Below are 20,985 nucleotides of genomic sequence, written 5' to 3'. Positions count from 1 at the left end.
ACTTCACAGGCACTTTATCTCATTTATTTTTTTTATTATATAGCGATTTCTCAAAAAGCTACAAACAATTGACATTTCGGAGCGATCACTGCTGAGAATAAATGCTGAAAGAAACTCGTTTAGACAATGTTGCGCCTTATCATCCCGGAAGAGATTACCATTAAATTCCAACATATTTTTTTTCCTAATAAAAAGTTACATAGTAATCAAAGTATATAAAGTCATGTACTTTAAAGAAGTATACACAAAATTATAATTGCGATCGAATGCTGATAAAAAAGATATAAAACATGATTAACCAAATAAAATATATATGAGAATAGAGTTGACTAGTACTCCAATGGCAGCAACCGTTCACGAGTTGACGCATGTGTCAGCCACCTCGAAAGTCAACCATGACAGATAATGTAAATCATCTCCGTTATTATCGCAATACGAATAAACGGTACAGTTCACATTAATTAAAACGCCGATTTCGGACCTAATAAAGGTAAAATTTTCAGCAAGATCGCTTTCTCAAATCACATTTCGGAATTCCTCTTAATTAGTATGGCAATTAGCCCATCGGGAACGCTTCCTAAGTAACTAAATAAGAACGCTTAACTTCAAAAGTTATATCCTTAACTAAAACTTCGTTTGGTTTGTGCATTGATGGTGAAATGACGGGAGATGACAAAATCTGTAAATGGCCACAAAAACATTATTGTCCTTTTTCACAATAATGTTCCAATGGCACTTCTTCTCCGTGGTAATTTCGGGAGAAAAAGTGTCCTATGTGAAATAGAATAAAATAATATAATTTATTCGAGTCTCGAATATTCTATGCACTATGTACTTTTCCGAATTCCATATCCTCTCCATCGAAATGTGTCCAGTAGATTTTGCGTGATATATTAACAACACAACCAAACGTTAATAGTATTTGGTCGTGACTTACTATAGTTATGCCTCACGGATTTGTTCCTATTTCATTTTGCTTTAATTTGGAAATAAATGACACTAAACTTATACAAAGTATATTTATGTACAATGGCAGCATCACTTGTCATCTCCATGTCAAACTACCTCAATGTTGTAGTCTTATATTAAAATTGAAATAATAAATTCAAAGCACGGGTTTAAATAATAAACAGTCACGTGTTAAGAAGGTCTCCATATGCAGGGTTAAGGGTTTATGGAAATGCGGCTTTAGGGTTAAAACATGTTTAATAAACAAGGATAATGTGACTTTATGACAGGCAGTTCGTAGACATAGTCTGAAATCTTCTCTCTCTTTCATCTGAGCGTTTTCCCGGTTCCTTTCTCAGCCGTTGAGCGTCGGAGACCAGGCTCCAACTTTTCGTCTCCAATTCGCACAGTCATCTACGTCCCACACACCACGCACGCCTTATCGTCCTTGATGACATCAAGCCAGCGTTTCTTGACATAAACATTGTAGAAATGGTCTGAAGTAGGTATGTATCGTCAATTATTTTTATCTACAGATCGAAGATTTGAAGAAGTGGTGGTCTATTTGTTTAGTCATTTGTCTGTGATCAAAAGGTGCCAGGTTCGAATCGTATTCGAATAAATAATTTTAACTGAGGCCGTAGTGCGATTTTGCTATACAAAATCGACCGCTGAGACATTTCTAAACGGGACGCAGAGAACCAATTAATAAATAAAACAATTTATATAAAGTTAAAAAAGTAATGTACAAATTTTTCATTTTTGTTAGAAATTTGTCTATACATATAATGACAGCAATTAGGTATATAAGCAGTGTCCGATATTAGAAAATAGGATATTAGAATATTAACACTTTGTTATTTCGACAACTCCATATGATTATTAATTTGTTAAAAACACCATAGTGTCGTAGTAAATTGTATTTTTAATTACACAAATTAAATAGACAATTTAGAAAAATACCACACGCATTCCTGGAAACCGGTTCATTACCATATTCCATATTCATGAATATAGTTAACATAATATAACATTACTAAAACCTTTGTCCCGTACTGTCGACAGCACTCGCATACATTGCATTCTGACAGCTGTTACCACAGCATAGAGGGTAATTCAGAGTAACCAGATTATGAGTTGACTGTACCATGTTTGCGTTAGGAGTAAGCAAGTATATTTTGACTTTGTGTGGAGAGAAATATAAACACTGCCAAAAGTATTGGACTTGTGGAAATCCGTTAAAATATTTCTTGCATTTGTTCTTGTTGTTTGTGTTAATAGTCACACTTCCACACTAATATTATACAGGGAAAAGTATATCTGTCTGTAACGCTTCCGTAGTTAAATTGCTGAACCAATTGCATATACTAAAGATCTAATAGTTTGTATGAAAAACAGTCAAGATACTTTTTGCTGACTAATATTCTCGACAATTTATTCTTAGTCTACAAGTAAAATATTTATATGCTTAGGTAATAAATGAAGCACGAATAAACAGTGTTTTGTTTTTAAATAAGTACTCTGAATTCATCTAAGTAATTTGCTTTATTTTTATCATTCCCTCGAATGAGAAAAGACGTGTGCAGTGCTAGTATTTATTTCACGTTTTTAGGCCGAGTCAACTGAATCTGTTATCTAGCATATCAATCGTTAAAAGACGTCAGTATTATATTATGAATACAATGAATAAAACTTGCGTGTGACACAGGATTTATTTATGAGACGATTCTCAATTTATAAATTCAGTAGATTTATAATTGAGGTCACAATTCTTTTTTATCTCCCACATTTACAAAAAAATATCTGGAAAGGAAGTTTTCGTTGCTTTTCTAAATAAATCAAATTATATAAATATTAAATAGGATATCAAGTTAAGGGTGGCAGGGTCGTTATGTAGCGATGGTTTTTCTTCTTCTTGATGTCAGTAACCATTGCTTCTCTATTGTATTCAATTATTTTACCATTTTGTATACATATGTTTATGTATACATATATTTATACTTAAAAAATGGTAAGCCTTTCTGATATGATACTATATGCGACCAACACTGTTTGCATGAGTTCCTTTCGGCATTTCTTCTCAGCAGTGGTCGTTCCGAAATGCTAGTAATTTGTAGTTTTGGTAAATATCGTTTAATTTAGAATATGACGTTAAAAGTGCCTGTGAAGGTTTAATTTCTGAATAAATTAATTGATTTTGATAAATCTCCTTTGCCAACCCTACTAAAATAACCATTCGGACGCCAAATAACTATTTCGGACGCCCCTTAGTAAGCTGTGCCTCTGTTCAGATTCCCTACTCATGTGGTTTAAAGCAATTAATATTCAAACATGCGTTTAATTTGAATTAACTAACAGACATTGAACGACACACAAAGCGATTTATAAATTACTTAAGTGCCACGAACTTTTTGGTTCTTTCCGGTGTTGACTTTATCTGTGTTTAATATAGCTGAAAATTTTCCTTCCTTTACGAGTTGACTATATACAAATTTGTTTTTTCTTTCTATATTAGTATATATTTTTATGTCGACTTTAATAAAATTATTCCTTGTTTCGAAGGGATTGTCTTTTTGTAAAGTAATAAAATTCAATTGACTGTGTCGATAAAACCAATTCATTGAACAAAAATTAAATAATACTTAAGCTAATACAGGTTATTTTAAACTACAAAACACCATGCTAATTTTCATCAAAATTGCTTCAGTGGTTTAGCTAAGATTCAGACAGGCTTCTCATATATAAAATTTTAATTATTCTCCAGAGATAGGTAGGTACACTTTCCTCGTAGAGACACATAAAAAACTATTCGGTTTTATTCCTCATAGATAGGTACATTTTTGTCGAACATAAAATTAGATGATTCTTCAGTTATATGCTTTTCCCCCAAAGATATAATTTTAGTTTAGATTATTATTTGTCAACAAATTTTTACTGTAAGTATCAACTGATCCAGTTACTGTTATCTAAAAGGCTATTGGGACATTTCGAGAAATAGGTATCTTTATTATTAAATTGTTACATATTATAAAAATAAGTCTGTTGCGTCTGTCTAAACTCAAAAGCTAACGAACGGGGTTTCGTACGGTTTTCACTAATAGATAGTGTATTTCCTGAGGAAGGTTTAGGTGTATAATTTACTATGGTTTTACCCGAGGGAAGCCGGGACGGGCTGCTAGTGTAATGTTAAAACTAAATGAGATTTAAAAGAAATGTTCAAAATAACTCCGCTCATGATTTAAAAACTAATTTAAGAAAACTATTTATAGTGCACTTAGTGGTTGGACAAAAAACACATGTAATTTTCATCTAAATGTATTTTTAAAACTTGGCAACGATCTTTAAGTTTGGTTTCACCAGTCAATTTTGACGTTATCTTTAACCTGCACGCACAAAAACTTATTTATGTCATTTTGTCCTATCGGCGCGCAGCGGTGACGCGCAGGTTAATGTTAACGTCAAAGTTGACTGGTGCAACCCACCCCTAGTCGCCAGAATTTTCATTTTACACCTTTCCAAACTGTCACGTCATTCAATTTCATCGCATATATTATAGCAAAAAATACGCCTCTATGGAATGGCAAGACTATCAAATCGTGTAATCAATTTTTAACCTCAACAAAAAAAGTAAGACATGATAATAACAATTGTCAATCTGTAGCATAATAAACAAAAGAAAAGTTATATGGGGTATTATAGATTTCAACTGAAGTTTATTATGATTTTTATAAGGCATATTTTTATTTTTTCTCAAATCAATTAACATTGGCCAGTCCCTCAGCAATGCTTTGGACATCTCATAAAACCATATGTGTTGATCTATGGGTTTTGACTTTCAAAGAAGTAATTGTCATTTCGTTTGTATGAATTGCATATGATTTTTTTAAATAAATAGCCGATTACGAATCTACAAAATTTATATATTGTACCAATATTATAAAAACTCTTGCACACTAGGCATCCGTGTATACTAATAAATCTGAGTAGATTTATTGTTTGAATTTAAGGAAACATCTAAAACGATATTTTATGGGTAAAACGCTTATTCTGTACAGGCTCTTAGATTAAAATACCTCAATATTAATGCGAGGCAGGTTAATCTAATGACAAGGATATAGGTCTGCCGCTGTCAAGGCAAATTCAAAAGATTTCATTATGAATGACGAGGAGGAAATTGTGGCGGGTGAAGTTGCATATAACTATCCAAGTTAACGTTTTAAGGTTACGTAGAATAAAAATAAAAAAACGGTCAAGTGCAAGTTAACTCATGCAGCGAAGGTTCGTATTAAATTGTTTTTGTTATAACTGTACCGAAGCCCGAAAACTTTATGATATTTATTTCTTCACAGCAGTGGTCGTTCCAAAATGCTAGTTGTTTATAGCTTTGGTAAATATTATTTAATTTAGAATGTGACGTGAAAAATGCCTGTGTAGAAATTTTCAAATTTAATTTTGATACCAGTTCAAAAGTACTTTTTTGTTTTGATTCCCTTGTGGTATATTAAAAAAAGTGTACACGTATACACACAACAATAACTCTATTCATATTCGTAGTTTATTAAGATTGACTGGGTGATTGTTTCATAGGTAGTTGAAAGATTGTATTATGATTTGTGGTACGGTGTCAATTTTCCAATTTACGATGCTAGGTATTTATTTTGTTGTATAAATAACCTACCTACCACAATGTACCTACTAGAGCTATTATAATTATTATTATGGAGTTAACGATAGCGTAACGATCGATTGAATGCCCTTGAAGTATTTCGTACTTAGTAACTATTTTTATTGACTATTCTCGAATATTTTGACCGCACAGCTATAAATCATTCGTTGCAAAAAATGATACAGATAAAAAAAGCACTGACATTCATGTTCTGTTATGATGTTTTATCCTTGTCCTACCCGCAATGCGAGAGGATCAACAAGATAGCAACACTCGAGCGAGCTGTAAATTTATCACCCATTTCTCAATAACTAAACCAATCAGACCACAACACAGATTAAAATCATTATAATTATTATCTGTCACAAGAAAACAAGACACTTTTTAATATGTACTTAGTTGTATATTATTAAAAAATGTATTTATCATAGAATAGATAGATAAAACACTTATTTGTAAAACAACAAACTAAAACACAAAATAAAACACAGTATTCACAAAGCACAATTGAAGAGCAAGTGTACTGTGTTGCAGAAATATATATATATATATATATATATCATATATATCATACATCAAAGTTATATTGACATGACAAGACAAGATTGAATAAACACATAAAACACGTTTATCCTCTACAACCATGTTATTACATATTATATTTGAATGAAATGATTTGCGTAAATTATCTGTTATTTGCGTTGGAATATCTAGCTGTCAGTAAATAGATTTCCTTTTTTAGTTTAAATCATATAGGTACTTCTTCTATAATTTGCGACTCATGATAAGAAGACAAGAGTTTTGTCTGGCTACAAATTTTGCTTTCATAATTGGACTTCAACAAAAAATAATAAAGGCACTCTTAACCAATTTCCAAAATTCTTTCACCAGACACTATAATATTTTTTTGATTCCTGATGAAAAATAATACTATACTAATAAGTTTTTTTTAATGAATCTAAAAATCGACAAGTCTAGGGTCTACGACTAGTAGAGGACTTCTTGTGGCTAAGATGATCATCAAAATCGTACATTTTATTTGATCTTCTTTTCATAAATTCTGATAACAACTGGTTTCGACCTCAATGTGATCCTATATACTATTTTTTTAGTCAGAAACTGGCAGCATTTTTTTAAAATATTTTTATTTGATTCCATTTTCTAAAATAGTCAATTACATGCTAAGTTACATGTTATGTATACAAAGAAAATAGCGACTAATTTACTATCAATTTGAGGTAGGTTGAAATTCTGTTGACGGTACTGTCAATACTTGAATATGTTTATCTTAAAGCTGTTATTTATTGATACCGCATACAATAAATTTATCTTCCAGTTGAACGAAACTTGTATCGCCTTGACATCATTATTTCGTAATCCATTCACTATAACTCATTAATGTCTTCGATTGTGTCTCTTAAACCCCTTGTAATAAGGAGGGTATTAACTAGAATATTTATTAACGACATTCTTTAAAATAACTCCCAAATTATTTGGGGGTGAATAAATAAGTCCCAAATTATATGAACTTCTTGTGCTGAGAAAAATTTAATGTCTGTTGATATATGTGTTTTATCAAATTGAATATTTTTGGTAATATTATAAATGCGTAAGTTTGTGATGATGTGTGTAAATATATTTGTTACCCTTTTACGTAAAATCTACTGGACGGGTTGTTACAAAATTTGGTACACGGGTAGAATATTACCTATGTAATAATAGGGTACTTTTTAAAACCAGAATTTTGGTATACCTAAAAAGAACGGGAGCGAAACCCTGGAACGCAGCTAATACTATATAAGTCTTAATAATGTTTTTTTGAGCCCGAAATGTTTGCTTAAAAGTTTTGTTTTTTTAATGCAATCTATTTTTTTTAATGGCTGACACTACAAAGGCTTGGCAAACTATTACGAAAAAATCTTCCCCAATCAACAGAATCTTTTCAATCGGGACATGCAATCAACAATAACGCTGTTACTGTTGATATTTGATGTGGAAGAGAGGGGGGACGGGGGACGGTTGTCGTTTTATAGGGCCGTAAAACCTTCCGACATCCGTCAGTTACATATCCTCAGATATCCATAGTTATTCATCAGCGGACTTAACGAGTTGGTATCGTATCATCTTACATGTATAAATTACAGATACTGTGTCGTATGTATGTCTTTACACATAGTAATGTGAAAGGTCGCCATTAGAAATCATTGGGCACTGGACAAGGTATTCATATTAAACTCGTTTTAATTTTTACTTTTAGTTTATTCTCACTTTTTCGTTTGACTTTGTACTCGAGTTAATTTATTGATAATCAAACATTATGGGAAATTCGATTTTCTTGCCGATGTCGTCGTGAAGAGGTACAATTATTAGTATGGGCGCTTTGGTTACTCCATAAGTCGCCCGTCGCGAATAATTTTTTGTTTTACTTTTGGAAATATCTTGGACTCTATAGTGATATTTCCACTGGTGATTCTATAAGAGGTGCATCAAAGTGGCATCAAAACTCAGATTTCAATTTTTTTCAAATGAAAAATTATTATATATTACATTATTGTTTTCTTTTCGAGTGCATGACATGAATAAAGCTTTTCCAAGTAGACGGAGAACGTCGTCGTAATGTAACAACCCATTTTTGTATGAGCATCAAAGTATGTAAAAGACCGGGTAATATCTAATTCTGGAAATGTCAATGCCGGAAAATGTCAAGTTTGTCGTCGTGAAATTAATATCAATTGATAAATTTATCAGTTGTTGTTTCAAATGGAGAACGCAATGTCAATTCACTGAATTAATACTGCCATGAAAGTCATTGAGTATTTCCAATTTTCCACAAAATGATCAGGTGTTTAATTAAAAATGAATGTGCTCTCATTTCACAGCTTCACGGTTTTATTCATATGTTTTGATTGACATTTTACGACAACATCATCAAAATAATTTTCATTTTGAAATCACTATGTTCAGACCGCACGTATTAAACTCTACAGATACAAACGTGCCATCAGACGGTGAACAACTGCCTTATGAAACGTCAGAAATCTACTTATATCAATACAGGGAGTTTAGAATAGGTAGGCACATAAAAGTGCCATTTAGTGTAATTTGCACCAGTCAGCTTTCACGTTGACTTTAACTTCTGCACCGCTGACGTTTAGACATAGTTATGTACTTTGCGTTTTTTGCGCAGGTTAAAGTTAACGTGTCGTCAAAAAATCTAAATTCTCGGACCGAGAATATTGTTAATATATTTTTAACTTCCACGAGAAAAAAAAACCAGTGTACCTACGCATGAAGTACCTACTTTAGAAATATGAAGAACGAAAGTTCGATTTCATTGCGTTGAGAATTCTCAGAATCCTATGTGGTTTATCAAAGCAACAAAATATCGCGTCTATTCCACTTCTATATGCAATAGTTATTCCAAATTCTGCGATTGAAAGAGCCGGAGTTACTGACATGAATTTTCATACTCCAACGATTCAGCTTGTTCGAAATATATGAACAACCGCATACAAGTTAATGCGTACAATATTTTGCCACAGTTATTAATAAATACTCGTAAATATATTTATTGAAGCGGTGGTGGTGTAATGATTACGAGACGACTACGATTACGAACTTTAAATCCACAGACGCCCGCCTGTGGATTTAAAGTTCGAATCCTACTCATGCTACATGAGTTTGTATACCAATTTGACTATGTATAGTACCTAGTTTTCATCGACCACCACCTGCTTCCGGTGAAGGAAAATATCATGAGGAGCTGGAAAATATCACTGGTTTATTATTAACTTGTGTGTGAAATGGAGAAGGCAATGGCAAATCACTCCATGAATAGTGCCAAGAAAGTTGTTGTGTGAGTTTCATTCTACGTAGTGACCACGACCCTCAGCCATGAGGATATATGACTATATAGGAGATATTTATTGCACAGTCAAGTTCTGAGATAGATTTAAGCCCAGTATTTTTTCCCCAGTAAAATATAGCTAAATCAAATAATTCTCAAATTAGACTCACCTTTTTTGTCAAAATTTATATTACCTATTTCATACTATGATATATATATATATATATATATATATATATATATATTTGATATGATATATATATATTTCATACTATATTACTATTAATATCTCAAAAAGAACGACCGAAGGAACGACCACTGCTAAGAATAAATGCCGAAAGAAACTCATTTAAGCAGTATTGGCCCCTATCATGCATTCCTAAAGTGCGCCCACCATTATTATTTCTTACTCAAAGTACATGTACAAAGGTAAATCTAGCCATATAATTTTGCAATCCATTACTCTGTCTATATACACCGTAACTGCGTTCTCAAAGAGGGTTAACATTAGACAGGTCGTAAAACCACAGGCGAACTAAAAATATATATATTTTTCAAGCGGTCTCTGGTCTTTTAGACATCACAACCGGGAATGTAACCACACAAATGAGAGAGGCTGTTAAAATAATGAATCGCAGAAATGTATGGGCTGAACCATAATTTAGTCGATGATAATGAACAAGTTTCCTCAATAAACTTTTATGGGATCCTATCACGGCTACGAGTTATCATGATATTATTCTTTGTTATATTTATTCTCTTCTATTTTCATCTAATATTACATAATGTTACTTAAAATATTGGTTTGGAAACTAAATAAGTAGACATATAATACTCCAATCTACACTCAATATACCTATAAATTAACAAGACTTAACACGAACCCTTTTTAAAATATTGCTGACGTTTCAACGACACTAGCTACGATCACGGTGACTGCATAGTACCGTTATGAATTCAAAGCGCAAAAGTTAAAAAAATACTGCTTCAATCTATATACCATCCCAATTAATACAAAATGCGAAAGTGTAGCCTAGTGTAGCCTATCTTTAGGCGATTTGAATAAAAATCTGACCTAGAGTTTGAGTACCTAAATCTTCTTGTAAATTTGTATAAAGATAAATTTTCCTTTCTTTTGTTGTAGGTATTGCTTTTTTACCCTCTGTGTTTGTAAAGCTATGTCTTTCCTGCCGGTTTACTGGAAAAGATCCAGCTGAAGGGAAAGGCCGACGTTAATATAATTATTTCTGTTTACTTTTGTGTTTTCTTATGCAATAAAGTAATATAAAACAAACAACCCAACATAGAAGTAATGGAAAATGACATAGGGTGTATTTTATTTCATTGGAAAAATTGTGATTTTTACGCTCGTAAGAAGTTGTGGCCCAGAATAACATGAACACTTTTATGTAGTATTCTGTGCCTAAGCCGTGTGAGCTTCTCCCCCGTTTTCCCTTATCTAGGCTTTGATAGCTATCGAGTCTAATCTAATGTACTTCAAAAGGGAAGTCTCACTTAATCCAATACTGGTTGAAGGAAAAGGGAAGTCTCACTTAATCCAATACTGGTTGAAGGAATCGCATCCGATATCATATTTGAAATGGAAACTTTTGAATCAGATAAGTTATCTAATGGTGCGCCAAAACACAGTCTGTAAAACTATTTACTTTACTAATCAGACTTGTTTTAGGGTTCCTTACTTCAAAAAAGCAAAAACGGAACCCTTATTGAGGTCCGACTAAAAATTCACTGAAAAACTATTTACTTCACCAATCCAACTTGTTTTAGGGTTCATTATCTAAAAAACTAAAAACAAGTTTATTTGTTGGGCAAATCAAAAGACCCCCGACTTTCAATATTCATTTCTCTACAACATTACATTTTCAGTTGCAAACTAAAACTTAAGAGTGGGTTGCGCCAATCATGTTAACTTTAACCAGCGCGCTGCCGCCGTGCGTCGTTTAGATAGAATGTCAACATCAATGTTGATTGGTGCAACATTTATTTGTTTCTTTGTTAATCTACGTGCTGTCTGTTTTGTAGACAAGACCTATGTGTCTTATTAACTAGTCTCTTTACACGAAAATATACTACCATGCGAGTTACCCTCAGCTACATTTAAGAGCGGTAAAATAATTAATAATGTATTCTGATTATATACTGGGACTTACTTGGGACTGAAGACTTAGGAGCTAAGTCTTAGGGACAATAAGCCTGGAGATTATTCACAGTACACCTATTATGAACTTTTTTCAATTCTCGATTGCGGGCGTGCGATTCTTTTCATATGTACGAAAAATATATATGGATTATTCTAAAAATATGTACTCATAAATCATAAATAAATCAATGAAATCATTTTCAAAGCACTACTTACTTATAAATAACCCATCCCGGCCTCGTACGTGTACAAACATAATAAATTATACCCCTAAACCTTCCTCTGGAATCACACTATCTATTAGTGAAAACCGCAAGAAAATCGATGCATCAGATTTTAAGTTCTAACAGACAGACAGACGCGGCAGTGAACTTTGTTTTATAATATGCAAGGATAAGGATAAACACAAGAAATGCTGGGCAATGTTGATATGCGTGCCAATGGTCTAACAACTATGGATGCCGAACATCAATCAAAGTAGAAGAGAAAAAGTAAGAAAGCGGACCCTGGACTCGACTAGCCAAGTAAACAACTGAACGCTAGGATAAGAGACGTTTTATACAAATAAAATAAAGTTTTAATTTAGTTTTTATTATTAAAAACTAAATTAAAACTTTAAGAAACCCCCGACTGCGAAGTTGTTTTATTCTTCTAATCAGCTAAAAAATATCTGGTTTCCAAACGGCTAAGCACAAATTTTCCAAATAGATAAGAAAACTCGATTGAATTCTCTTACAAATAAAAAAAAACTGTATCAAAATCCATTCAGCCATTTGGCTGACACAGACACGTTAAACTTATACTGACTCCTGTTATTGGGGGGTTAAAAATACAAACAAATATTTACTAAGTTATTAAGTTTAAATTAATTAGTATGATGTCCGCAAAAGATAAACTTCTCGATAATTCCTATCATTAATGACAAGAATTTTCTCATGAGCGCTCATAGGCGATAAACATTGAGCATATTTCAGGGAGCTACGTGGAAAATGTATGATTTCCAGAACCAGAAGCTTTGATTCCGCTAAGATGTCACAATCGTGTCTCAATAGTACTGCTTTTTACACAGTTCTTGTTACTACGCATGCAGAAAACAAGATCTTCAGCACAACAATTCAACACTTTCTTCCCAAAAGATTTTTTTGGTACCTAATATCTACCTAATTTATCGTAACCGTCAAGGTCGTCTACGCTACTTTTGAGGCTAGATGCTTACCAATTAGCAGAACCGATAACTTCTTCAAAATCGCTGAATCGATTTCTATTCACTTCTGTATACCTAATCGCTATTATCAGTATCGTTTGAATGTAGCATAGGTCAAAGGGGACAGACCGTCGTCAGAGGCACAAGGCAAAACGTTAAAAACTCGAATTAAATTAACTATTACTATATAAACAAATGGTTTCGTGAAAATTGTGTCTTTTTTTTTCAATAAGTTCAAAAATATAGCCTTTATTTAATTAGTTTCTATACTTGTACATTTGATGTAGGATTTGGTTGGGTATGGATATTTATTTATCATTTTCTGTATCATGTATTTAGATGATATCACATTTTGTACTGAAATTAATCTCCAAAAACAAACTTTTTTGAGGGTAGAAATTAGTACGTAAAAAAGTAGATAAGTTGTATATTTTTTCTTATTTATATACTGAAATAAATGTTTCAGAAACTAGGTATAAGGACAAATCAAGTGCAGTGCAGTTCCTTATAATAATGAGGAACAGAAACTACTCGTCGATCTACCAGAAGATCAAAGCGGTAGTGTCAAGCGTTAACCCTCAAACGCGTTGCTTACTTTATGCTAAATTAATTGTTAATCATTACAAAATAAACACCAAAAATGGACGTTGGTAAATGGATTATTATCAACTTAGTCAGCGATTTTATGTTCATTATAGAAACGTCCAAATGTCGCATTGGATTAACGTCAGTAGATCCGGTTATTAGCAATCGATAAAGTAATAATATTCCTTATCGCAAACAGATGCTTGAGCTAACACTACGATAACGAGTTTGACACATCACGACTATAATCTCATTAACTCGCTAAAATGGGTCAACAAAAAGTGACCTTGGAACCACAAAACACTACAATACTCACAGTTTAAAACTCCAGCCACACAAATAAAATCCACGAGGTTTAAAAAACTCCACACAACTTTTATAACACAAAAAAACAGCACAAGTCACTAACATCAAGAAACGTTGAGTATGGTACCCATTTTTGTAACACTGTACATCACTTTTCTTGAGTTAGTAATTACACTTTTTGACAGTTAAAAAGGCGGCAAATCGCGAAGATTCGGAATAAGCCGCGACGCACGACACAACCACTCACTTCGGCGAACGCGCGCAGACTGTATAAGAATCAGAATTCAGAAATCACATTTTGTGGTACTTGGACTTCATTGCCAGACTAGCTGTAGAATATACATTTTTGAGACAGTTAGTATTTAAAGGGTTAATAATGTGATCAAGATATAAATTAATCATAATGCTCAGAATAAAATTTAAATGGGGTAAGGTATTAAGTATACTTATAAAGTAACTACTCGATATGAAACAGCGGCAGGCCGTGACTCGATAAATCTCGATGTAACGTTCACGATTACCTAGCCATTTGAGCACGTGATAGATAATTATAAAAGAAAAACATGTAACTAATAAATAGTAGCATAATTTCGCAAAACCACCAAAAATACACGTTTAATTATTAATAATTCTACTTAGCATTAATATGCAGATGTAGTCCAGTCCAGCCAAACCTTGACCTTTGAATTTGACTGGCACATGTCCAGATTTTTTCCAACAAATGTTAAAATTAATGAGTCTTTTGTTCTCATAAACACGGCCTGTATTGTTTTTAATTTGTATGCTTTCAACTTCCCGTGATGAGTTTAGCATTGTAATTTATTTATTTTTATTATCAAAAATATAAACAATTTTTTCTTCTTTATTTTTTTTACACTTCCTTCAGCCAATCAGTAATTTCTTAGAGGATAATAAATACGTGATAATTAGCCAGACACGTAAATCGCCAAGATTTACACATAAATGTGCTAATATTTTTGCCAACTGTACGATACGATACCTAATTTCTTTTTATTTAATCGTAAGTATAGATTTGTGATCTAGTACAGTTTTTTTATATATTCTAGTTTCAAAATGTCTTCCAATTATCTCGCGTGGCTACATTAAATTTCACTTAGGAAAAAATTGCTTCATCTTTCTGATACTGGCAGCTCAGGCAGCCATACAAAATTATTTACTCTATCGGTTATCAAACGAAATTTATATATACCTAGCCAGTTTATAAATAGAAAGTCTAATATGACCGGATTTAACATGGATTTGATGTAACTCCCACGACTGCGTAACCCAGGTAATTTAAAAATAAAAATATTAAAATCTTAATTACTGGCCAGAAAATGAAAGTTAAAAAATAAAATTAAATGTTCTAATTTGAATTACAATTATTTGGTAAATCCAAGAGAAAGTTGAAAGAGTAGTCACTGAACCGTCGAAGTATTAGTACTGTTCTACCACTATACTCTCACGTAGAAATATCGGGATAAGAGGTAACCGGGTACATCCTCTTCAAAATATGAGATTCAATCCGTTTATCAAACTTAAACGTAGTGAAAATTCAAAATCATCATTCACTGCTTCCGCATATATAATAGGAGGATGTAGAATTCATTACACTTTAAACACAGACTTTATCTGAGATAAGAACTTCGTATGTGGAGCACAACAAAATTAGAACGAAACATACGCAAACCACTCAACTAATCGGTCAATATCCTCCACTATAATGCTACGTTGAACCAGTGCCATGGACTGTTTGAGAATGTCCTAATTTTATTAAAGCTAGATCTAGATTCAGAGGAATATATTTTATTTTCAGCTTCCGATAAATCTTTCCCTTAATTTAGAAGTATGGGAAATTGAAAATGTGTGTGCTATTTGTGTAATAGAATTCGTAATTTTGACTTCTAGGTACATTCATCAGTCGGATTTTTAATTCTCCACATGGCTGTTATAATTGACGTGTCTTGTATGTCTGTCTGTTCCAAAATGTATGGACTGGAAAAAAATATCACTATGTTTCGCCGTTGCAGTACAACATACAAATGTTGTAGTATCTGTTATGAATTGTTGTAGGTAAATAAATAAATAATAAATAAATATATTAGGACAAATCACACAGATTGAGCTAGCCCCAAAGTAAGTTCGAGACTTGTGTTATAAGGTAAGAAAATTAACAATTCATCTTTCACAATTCATCAAGATAAAATATATTTTGAAATGTCACGTGATCACACAAATCTTTAATTTAGAATATGACGTGAAAAAGTGCCTGTGAAGGCCTAACTTCTGAATAAATGATTTGATTTGATTTGAATCGATTAGGGTTAAACTATAAGGAACTGTCTGTAGTGAACAGACAATTTTTGAGTTTGCATATAATATTCAATATCTAATCTTTGCTTTTCATCAGGCTGGATTGAGGTCAGACGCACTCAAATTTTTAATTAAAAAAAAAAACATTCCCTTCGTAATTCAAAAACATTTGAGTTCGACAATTCGTGAAACTATTTAAAAGGGCGATATGTGAACTGCTTATAAATGTGCAATTAAATGTATTTTGTCATTCTACACAAAGAGCCCTTTAGTCAGCGGACCAAATTATTTATCTATTCATTTACGTGTGTAAATTCTAAAGCACCAAATCATGCCACCTACAATGTTTAGAATTATAAATTAACTAGCTTTTGAATGCGGCTACTTCCGCGTTAATTTCCCTTCTAAACAAATAATCAAAGTAAAATCTCAGTAATTTTACTGTAAACATCTCGGGTCCTAATCAAACTGGTTTTAAGTCATACCATCCGCTGTACGACTGTGAAAACCGCATCAATTTCCATCCAGTAGTGATAGCGTGATACGCGAACAACCACGCATACAGACAGTCAAAATAAAAAATTTAAAAAATAAATGTTTCGTCTTCTTCTTTTCGAGTCATTATGGCTTCATTTGAGACTTTTATTCGCCTTGTAGAGACCCTCACAAGTCCAACCTCTCAAGGCCTCACAATGCCGAGGTACAACAAGAACAGTTAAGGGCATGACTGTGAGTTTCGTTTCGGCTTCTATTAGTCCCTAATATCTCCTATAGATATTACTCACTTAGTTTTATTGTTATGTATATAGAAATATGTAAGTATGTACACAACATGCTGATACACAACATACTTATTTATACAAGGAGCTGACGATGTTTACCTGTTGGTACTTAGTTTTCAATTGATCGATGATCGTTAGAAAATATAAAGTACGTTTGTATGTATATATCTTGTCTCAATCTAAATACATTTTATGAGTGAAAAACTTTTATTGATGGGTATGTCACCCTTAACGTTTCTGTACCTGAAAGCTTTTGTTCCCGTGCAAATTACGGGAATCTAGATAGCTTTCTTCTCTTACAAACGTTAATATTTTTTAATATTGATTGGCCGTTTCATATTATTTATTTTGATATTTATTTTGTATTTTTTATTGAGCATTAATTTAATTATTTGTCAAATTAAAAGTAATGTACATACGACTAGAATTACTTGTAGTCTTAAGTTGTCTCTTATTGTAAGTTGCCCTTAGAATTCCCTTAGCCCTTTTCCATTACCAGCTTTCAATAAAATAATGCTCTCAGATTTCGCAAAATGTATTGTGTTAATATACATAATTTGCTGAAGGCTTAGCGGCCTATTGTGAGAATAAACAAACTAAAACCAGTCTCGATTGGTGCAGAGGACAATGACCTCTGTCTCACACCCTTTGTCTAGCGTGACTAGGAATTGTTTTGGTTGGCAACCCTGCTCTGAATGTGTCTGAATGTTCTACTAAGATTCTACCACATCTATACCAGCATTTCATTACCTTGTATTAGGTATGTGATGGGAATTAAGGAGTGAAGTTAAATCGTAAATATACTGTAATCACATTTTTTGTCGCCATTTTGTTGTGAAAATAAGATTCGACTCGAAAGAGAAGAAGGTTGTCATCGAAACTGAAGCAATAGATAATTTATTTACTGAATCGTTTTGAAGATACATTTTGATACATTCCAATAGTCCCACAACGACGTCCGCGCGCAGTCGAGACAAAAAAGTTAAAAGTTCTCCCTGGGTTCCGACGCCCAATGGCTAAGGGAGAAACTTGGTATATAAATACACACAACGATCCAAACTAAGCACTAAGCTTGTATGGCGGGTGGTCCGACGGACACAAACACAGAAACGGGCACAATGTGGATAACACACCCAGAACCGCAGATAAGTATTTGTGATCACAGATACAAATAGTTGCCCGCGCTGGAAATCGAACCCAGGACCTCCAGATAACTGCACCAACAAGGTCGTCGTCGTCTCAGATGAGAGATATATAAAGATTATCATATATTTTTCACTGAAATAACAAAATATAGGTACATAATTTTGTTATTTCAGTGTAAAATATCATATATTTTACACTGAAATATCAAAATATACCCTCATAGGTTAATGTTAAGGTAATATTGAAACAAATAGACAATTACCAACCACGGAAGCAATTTGATACCGCGTTATTAACGAGGCTCCTCATACATTATACATTCATAAATTAATACGCATTAAAGCAACCATGAAAGCTCTTACTTGTTCACGTATAGATACCCCCAATTAATACACGTTCGCTTTGAATTTTGTCCTTAAGTTATCATTTTTGGGGTTCCGTAACCAAAGGTTAAATTGGGCTTCTATTCTGTCTGTCTGTCTTTTGTAGTTTTTGAGTACGACTCGCACTTGGTTTTATTGTCGTTACTAGCTGGTACCCGCTGCTCTTCCCGCTGCAAAAAGTAGCCTATTCCACTCATCAACCTTCCAACTATCTCCACACAAATAAAAAGGCTTTTATCTATTGCTACGTTTTAACGTAAAAGAAGGATAAACAAACAAACACACTTTCACATTAAAATAGTATATTAGTAGAATAATAATTATTTTTATAGAAAACCACTAGATAACCAATTTTGGCCTGCGTTAATTTCCCACGGGAATAGTTATTTTTCCGGGATGAAAGGTATGTACGTATGTCCTTCTCCATACTTTAAAGTATAAGCAAAATTTCAAGAAGATTGTTTGAGTGGATTGACCGTGAAGAGGTAACAATCAAACTACTTTCGCATTTATGATATTGTTTAGGATTAATATGTCTTAATCTTATCATAAATAATAGCCATAAGCAAACAACACTTCCCTGCTATATAATCGTACTATCAATCGTTCTTCGGTAGGTAAATATCAATTTTGTAAATAATTTTATTTTTTTAATAAATTATTCCATAATTAGTTGCTACATGCTTCTTTAAATCGTATACAGAAAAATGTCCGCCACAAACTTCGTCAAAATATACAATAGAAAAATCTGCAAGAAGCTTCGTCAAAATGTTTACATGAAGGAATCTGCAACATGCTTCGTCAAAAAGTTAAAAAAATCTCTTTATATATGAATTCCGAATTCAATTACTCGTTGTGGTGGAAAATGAAATTACGTTCTATTTTCTTGGCAAATAATAGAACAATCTAAAGCATCCCGTGAGGAAAATACTTTCAACTAGACTAATTGCCGGCTTTATTGAAGCTAGCACGGCGGAGATAGGGCTGTCAAAACGACAATATATAAATAAATTTTGATAATTTTCTTGTCATATGTATTTAAAGAAAATTCACCACGATTTCCTCAACTGCACAATGATACTACAAATTCGTCGAGTAAATTAATTTATTAAGTTAACCCTTCGAGCCTGGATATATTATATAAAGATAATTGAACAACAACAGGATCCCAGTCCGGAAAAGGTCGCGCGAAAACTAAGGTGAACTAACTCAACGATATTACTATATTTTATAATATACATAATATATAAACATCCACAACTGGGTCAATGTATAAAAGATTATTTTTCATTTTGACCTGACCGGCGATCGAATTCGGGATCTCCAGTGTAGCATGATATCAATTAGGCAATAGAGATAAGTGGCCGGTAAAATCACAAGGATGAGAGAGAGTGGGAATAAAAAAAAAATCTATAAAATAGAGAATCTTAATATGTGAATCATTGAAAGCTTTTATAGGAGTAGTTTTATTTTGTGTTGTGAATAACATATGAATAACATATCTATATTAGGTATTATTATAAGAGAGTTTGTATGTTTGATGCGGATAATCTCCGAAACTACCGAACTGATTTCAAAAATTCTTGCACAATTAGAAAGGTACATTATTCAAGATTGCTATAGGCTATTATCTCAAAATTCCCACGGGAGCGAAGCCCCGGGCAACATCTAGTGAATAAATAAAGGTATACGAGGAGCTCAATGTTGCAATGGTTAGCGCGCTCGGCTTGGTATATCATCACTACATAGTACAAAACAAAGTCGCTTCCCTCTATCTGTCCTTATGTATGCTTAGATCTTTAAAACTACGCAACGGATTTTAAGATAATAATGATTCAAGATTTTTGTATGTTTATTTTGGTTTTACCCGAGCGAAGCCAGGACGGGCCGCTAGTGTTAAATAAAATAAGTAAAATAATAAATCATGCGCTCTCATAAATTTTCTATTTGGAATTCATATTGTTTTAGCAAATATGATTATAGCGATCGTGAGCACTCTAATGATTGAGCCATTATAACTATTGTTATTTTAATTAATGTTAATTATTGTTATTTGATCAATGAACTGTAGTATTGATAAAATATTGATTTGATTTGCAAACTGCAATTTATTGGCGCTGTTTATGGAAAATAATTCTTCCTCTTCTCGGCGAGTCTATGTATAAGCGACTTGAATAAATCTAGTGTCAGATTATAGTCTAGTCGTTGAAAAAGATATGACTTTTCCAACTAGCTATCTAGTGGCAAAAAGTTGCATTAAAGATTTTATTTGGAAAATCATTCATTTAGCGTGATGTAAATATAATACTTACGCACTTAAGCATACCTACACGAGTAAGGGGCAAGATCAAGAAAGAGAAGTCGTAATTTCCATCAGACGCAGGATGCGTCCGCTCCGCCCCTGTCCAGGGTTGCCAGAAATTGACCGCAACAAAGTTTTAACCTAATTATTGCTGTATTTTCAAATCACCAAAATATAACAAAACAAAAATCCAGACCTGGGATCACAATAAATACGATAAAAGATACATTGTCGGCGTGTATTAGCATAAAATCAATATCCAATAACGCATTTGAATACATCGCACCATATATATGTATAAGAAATGCCTCAGTATTCACCTTTCATCTCTTTTCGAAGTAA

At 32.9% G+C, this 20,985-nt stretch overlaps 1 protein-coding gene across 3 annotated transcripts in view; it reads right to left on the bottom strand.

The window, feature by feature from the left end:
* The window catches only part of LOC128672307 (angiotensin-converting enzyme-like protein Ace3), a 149,807-nt gene extending 135,808 nt beyond the window's left edge, over positions 1-13,999 (bottom strand). For all 3 annotated transcript variants that reach the window (XM_053749360.2, XM_053749363.2, XM_053749362.2), the window contains exon 1: positions 13,728-13,999. The gene's annotated coding sequence lies outside the window, so the exon portion shown is untranslated. The remainder of the gene's footprint in view (positions 1-13,727) is intronic.
* Between the last annotated feature and the right edge of the window lie 6,986 nt (positions 14,000-20,985).

This window comes from Plodia interpunctella, chromosome 9 (genome assembly GCF_027563975.2).
Source record: "Plodia interpunctella isolate USDA-ARS_2022_Savannah chromosome 9, ilPloInte3.2, whole genome shotgun sequence".
Classification (NCBI taxonomy): domain Eukaryota; kingdom Metazoa; phylum Arthropoda; class Insecta; order Lepidoptera; family Pyralidae; genus Plodia; species Plodia interpunctella.
This window is presented reverse-complemented; position numbering and strand designations above follow the sequence as displayed.